General features: G+C 41.9%; 1 protein-coding gene across 1 annotated transcript in view; it reads right to left on the bottom strand.

The window, feature by feature from the left end:
• Positions 1-1,997, bottom strand: part of LOC103479462 (transcription factor E2-alpha-like) — a 19,124-nt gene extending 17,127 nt beyond the window's left edge. Inside the window, exon 1 of the mRNA XM_017309879.1 lies at positions 1,467-1,997. The gene's annotated coding sequence lies outside the window, so the exon portion shown is untranslated. The remainder of the gene's footprint in view (positions 1-1,466) is intronic.
• Between the last annotated feature and the right edge of the window lie 3,933 nt (positions 1,998-5,930).

The following is a 5,930-nucleotide window of genomic DNA, read 5'->3' on the forward strand; positions in this document are numbered from 1 at the left end:
AATGGTTTCGGTGCCAAATATAACTATTGTAATGAAGTGGCCTATCTGATATCGAACGACTTTTTCTGGCCATTTGCAGTGATACATTTACGGCCAACGAGAAAAAAACAAAACAAAATATCTGTATTTCTCGCTCTTATTATATATGTAAATACTTGCGTCTCTTGGCACTGTCATTGGGGTTGCAAACCAATTTATGCTGCAAATTACAGAGAGGGATTTGGGAGGAGATAAACAAGAAGTGATGTGATGAATATTAATAAGTTGTGGAGAAAGGGTGAGATTTTAGGCACTCGCCCTTTTTTCTACTTAACGTCATCATTATATAGTAACTGCTTTGCTTTCTCTGCATTAGCATGTCTAAAATGAATAAACACTGCAGCGGTGTAACGACCAAGAGGCTGTAAATAGGGGTGCATGCGCGGAATGCGACCAAAGAACAATACGCTGACAGCACATAATCTAGCAATTTCTGTCTCTCAGCAAGCCGAGGTCAAAATGGGGGATAAGTGCTTAGCCCCTCCTAACAAATGGAAGTTGCATTACGCTTGTCTTGAGCACCCCCACCTTTTGGCCAGCGACGTTTGGGGGAAAGTTGCATGGCAGAAATAGCTGCAGAAAACAAGAGCTCCTGGCTGGCGTCAGAAAACACGGATCCAGGCTGTTCAGTGTTCATCGGGGTTTAAATGTCTTCACCTACGGGGTTGGAAATGCTGCGGGACGTTTAAAAGGATCGGAGAGGGGAAAAACAACAACAACAACAAAAAAACCTGTTGCCTGTCCTCTCACATCGAGATGAGCACAAAGACTGAATCCACAAAAAGTTTAATGAATATTAATCAATTGTAATAAACCATTTCGCTTTTTATTATTAAGATTATATTTGACTGTAGCTAATTTACAAGTGTGTGGGAATTATAAAGTACTACATCGAAAGCTATAAGCGACGGTTATAACGGTAGAAGGCTGGGTGGAAGAGAGGGGGAAAATACCCAAGTTATTTTCTGCTGTTATTTTTGTACTATGCGCTTATTTAACAGCGATTTGGGGCACCATTGAATAATAAACGTAACTGAACGTAAAACAGGCTCTCGCGTTAGTCATAAACGCAACACGAGTGATATAAAAAGTCAACGGCTTGCGTTCAAACGCAAAACCCACATATAAGTGCCGAGACCCCAGGGGAGCCAACTCACTCCGGTAATATGCTAATAACGTTATAGCTCACAGAAGTGAACAAAGAAGTGTTTTCCATCACACCCAGGTCCTGCTATATGCTGTGTAATCACACAGTGGACCTCGGTGAGACCGAAAGAAGGGAGGAAAATCCAACACCCCGCTTTTCTTTTCCCCGGCTGTACAACTTAATCGCTGCGCTTAAAACTTAGTTATTACCCAGAAATCAACGTAACAATACAACTTCAGCTTCGCATAAATGAGCTTTGTTTGAGTACGTTCACGTTTACCTGGAGTCAGCAGTGTAGCATCCAGCAGCGAGTAGTGGCAAGACAATATATAAGAGAAGAAAAACAAAGTTAGGGATAGAATCCTTCTCCTCTGTGGTCCCGGTCTGTGGGCTTGATGAAGCGCAGGAAAGACGATATAAAACGCTCCTCTGTTGTCTCGCCTTGTTGTTTGTCTTCGTTACGAAGCCGACCTCGCGTCTTTAACGCGGACCATAACTCTTGCGGTACTCTGTTTCCTTTCACTTGGAGAAACTGCAATCATTTCTTTTCCCAAGTAGACATTTTCACAGCCTCCACATTGTCGGTTCCAATGGAATATCACTCCGCAGCGCACAACCAACGGGAGGACATGGGCGCTGAAACATCAGCGGTGTCAGGTTTCAAATAAGGAGAAGAATCCAAATCAGGCAGCTTTTGACAGTTTGCGTTTATGCGCAGCGTTTAACAGACGCGCCGTAAAATGTCAAGGCTCTAAAATCGTGAGCGAGACACAAAATGGCCCAGCCACAAATTTAGGGGATCTACGTCAACTCGCGGATGAGGACAACAGAGTACACGACCGCAAGATGGAACGATAATATCGGGAGGAAGGACCAATAGGATGCCGCGAAATTTTGATTGACGTGCAGGACGTCCAAATATATTCCAGCGTCAGTCTCAAGTGCAGTGTCAATTTGCCAAAGGGTTTTGTAGCGTTCTAGTGTTCTTGCAGCCTTTGCTACGAAGTAAAAAAAAAAAAATCCTAACACTTAGACAAGACACGAGGGTTGGTGCTCTGGCATGTCACTGGATAATATAATTAAAAAGTGTTCTTTAACACCCTCTTGATTGAATTTATTCCTAAAGTTCATAATTCACAAGATGACTTGTAATAGCTGCACTGCTTTGAAGAAGTATTTACTCCCACTTACGTTTTTTTTTCTCACATTTTATCACCTTGCAACCACACGCCTAATATGTCAAACCAGCACGAGGTGTGGCCGTGTCTTCAGCCCCCTTTACTCTGATTTCGCTARACAAGTTGTAGCTGTGAGATGACAAAATGTGAATAAAAAACATAAAGGAGGTGAATACTTTTGCTATTTTCATTGTATCTGCTTTGTCTGTGCTCTGTTTGCAAGTTCTCAATATACCTGTGATCTCATGCCATTTCTTGTATGTTCATGTCCTAACATGTTTTCTGAAAGCCAAAACATAACTTTTGCAAAGGATCCAAAGAAATCATGCGAGAAAGGTTGGAAAATGTATAGMATCGCCCACAGTAACCTACATAAACGGCCATGCTGGTGTTGTTGTATATCAAGAAATCTATTTTCGGTGTTATGAAAACAAGGTTGCAGGATGCAGACACATGTTCTAAAGAAAACCTCAACTGCTTTAGGGGGGGGRAAAAAAAAAACCCTAAGTGACATCTGTGCCGGCCTTTACGAGAAAAGCCAGCCATCCACTTTGTGGTCTGCAAACATGCACACGAACATTTATGAGGCATGCATTGCACAAATGCAGCTCTGGCACACACACCTGTATATGATTAAGTGAGCAGGTCTTGTTATAATCTCACAACATGGTCAAGCTTTCATTTAACTTCTAATATACACACTGTTTTTGGTGGGGGGGGGGGGATTCTTTTAATTCTACAAATTTAATTCTAAGAATCATTCTGATTTGCCCTGCAAATATCAAAAATATTAACTTAATTATTTTTGTAAAATACTGCACTTAGATTCATAGAGCAACTTCATTGACGAAAGGATGCAAGAGTACTGCACAGCTTGGGGGGTTTTGCAACAGGGTGAAGAGCGTTCAAGTCTACTTCAGCACATCAACCTCATTACGACAAAAAGGGTTTCATGTCACAAATTCAGTGTGACGCTCCAACAGTACACCTGGGGAAAGGTGGCGCACACGTTCACATGGAAGCGATCATATCACTGCGTTCCACGGAACATCAAAGATCGCTTGCTTCGTTGCTTTTTTGAAAGTAGGACAACAAGACTGAGRCATCGTAACGTCGAGGTTCTATGTCAGAGTGCAAGACAGAAATGAAGTCTATATTTAGAGTGGAACTCCATTTTCCTAACCCCAAACCTATGCACCCTCCTCTCCACCCACTCTTTCCTGGGCTCTCTCCTCTTTTAAGCATCAGCTCTGAAAGGTTTTGTAAATGGGTTACCCCCATTGCAAGCCACCCACGCATCAGGTACAGTATCAAAACCTGGGGCATCCTGTTATGACTTCTGGTTTCCTGTTTCCTGTAAAAAAAAAAAAATACAGCCCCCCTCCTAGTTGTCRTTCTCAAATGCAAACACACTTCACACCCCGCAACCTGTCAAAAAAGCAAACAGAGCAGAGCTGGGATCAGCTTTAAGCAATCCGCTGCAAACAGAGTAAATTAGTTGGAGAGCTTCCACTTTCAGTTCTGGCTCAAGTATGTGCTGGATTGTAATTGTGTTGTTGTTTGTCTTCTTTTTCACGCCAAAGAAGACTTGATCTTGTATTTGTTGCAAGCCTAACACTGAAATGTTTAGCAGTCAACRTTTGAGGAAAATACACAGTGTCTCTTGCAACATTATTTACACCCCTGGAACTTTTGCACATTTTGTCACATTATTAACCCTCAATTCTTTTTTATCGGGATTGTGCGTCTCGGATTAACCAAAAGTAGTGCATACTTGGTTTTCAGTGTTTTTCCAACTAAAAATCACAATGAAGTTTKGTGTGTTCTTCCCTGATACCCCTAAATRAAATCTGATGCARCCAAGTGCTTTCACAAGTCATCTAAGTAGTAAATAGATCCCACCTTATTCTCAGTATCACTCTGCATCTTCTGTGAAGGCCTCTGAGTGTTGCTCGAGAACATCAGGGAGCAAACAGCATCACGAAGACTTAGGACCAGGTAGGTCAGAGATAAAGACGTCTAGATCTGTAAAACAGCGTTGGGTTCTAAAAGTAGACATTAAACACCACAGATCACTCTTTGCTCTAAAATGAAATAAAAATGGAAAGAGAATGGCACAACTACAAATAGAAAGAGACCCGAAAAGGCCTGGAGAGAACTAACTTGCATGAGCAAGAGAGTCATGGTAACTCAGAGGACCACAGCTCTATATGTTGACAATTACTTGTGCACTCCAYAAATTTGTGTGCTCCATAAATCTGGCCTTGATGAAAGACCAGCAAATCGAAAAAAAGAAAAGAAAAGAAAACACRTGGAAGACAATCCTCTGCTCAGATGAGATCAAAACTGGATTTTTTAAATAATTTTTTTTTACCAACAACCAGGACACTTGTGAGGCAAACTAACACCATGCTTAAACCCTGACCACAACATCTGCAGAGTGAAACACGGTGGTGGCAGAATTATGCTGCAAGGATGCTTTCCCTCAGGATGAAGGGAAGTTAGAGAGAGTTGATGGGAGAGTGGACAGAAACGCTGAAAGAAAAGTTATTGAATGGGTTTAGATCAACCCACTTCCACAAAATAATCTGTAACTCTAGCAACAAAAGGTGGTTCTGTGAAGTATAAATTCTGGAGGGTGGTGAATAGAAATGCACACAATGATTTTTAGATTTTTATTTGAAGAAAATGACTTTGTGTTGGTCACAGAAATCTGGATTTCAGCACTGAAGTTTATGGAATAACGTGACAAATACTTGACTAACGCAATTGTAAAGAAGTCACTGAGCAGTGCTGTGAAAGGAGCAGCTGCTTCGCCCCACTGCATTTAATTTGCCCTTATTTCATGCCTTCATACATATTGTGCCAAAGACGAGGATGTACATGTGTCAAGGGACCATTTCCACAGCAAAAACAGCAGTGTATGCTTTTGTGTGAGCTATTGGTCCCTGTTTGCCAAGAAATGTTTAAACAACAACAACAACAAAAACCCCACAGACACTACACCATAAAACACAACATGCTGCTCCTGCACATCCCCCTCCATGATACCTGAGCATCTCTCACAACAGGGGTCAGACACATCACTCTTAATGAGCAGAAATCTCACCGACTTCCTGCAGTGGCTCTAGCCCGCCATGCTGAATGCTTGGTGATAATGTGCATGGTTAATTGTCAAGAGTGCAAACTCACCCTCMTGTGTCAAACTGTTTGCTGATGCCAGGGCAGAATTTTGGGAGACTCGCTTAATGGTTAGTTTTGTTTTCATCGTCACACCTTCGCAACGATTTGCCGTAAATCATAATCTTTTATGGTCACGGCATTGTATTGGTCACTGGCATCTTTTTGTGCCTTTATAGAAAAAGGAGCCAAGCACAATGCCGTTCTGTTCCTTTCCCTCGTTTTCTGCTCCCCTCCCCCTTTCTTGCAGATTGGAATTCATTAGCAATCAAAGAACCACTGACAAACGCCCAATCTTAATTACCCCCTCATTTGCATATTTGCATATTAATGACTGCAGACTTTGCTGTTTTTCTGCTGCAGTTATCCTCCCATCATCGCTGCTC

The sequence above is a fragment of the Poecilia reticulata genome, linkage group LG17 (assembly GCF_000633615.1).
Source record: "Poecilia reticulata strain Guanapo linkage group LG17, Guppy_female_1.0+MT, whole genome shotgun sequence".
Taxonomy (NCBI): domain Eukaryota; kingdom Metazoa; phylum Chordata; class Actinopteri; order Cyprinodontiformes; family Poeciliidae; genus Poecilia; species Poecilia reticulata.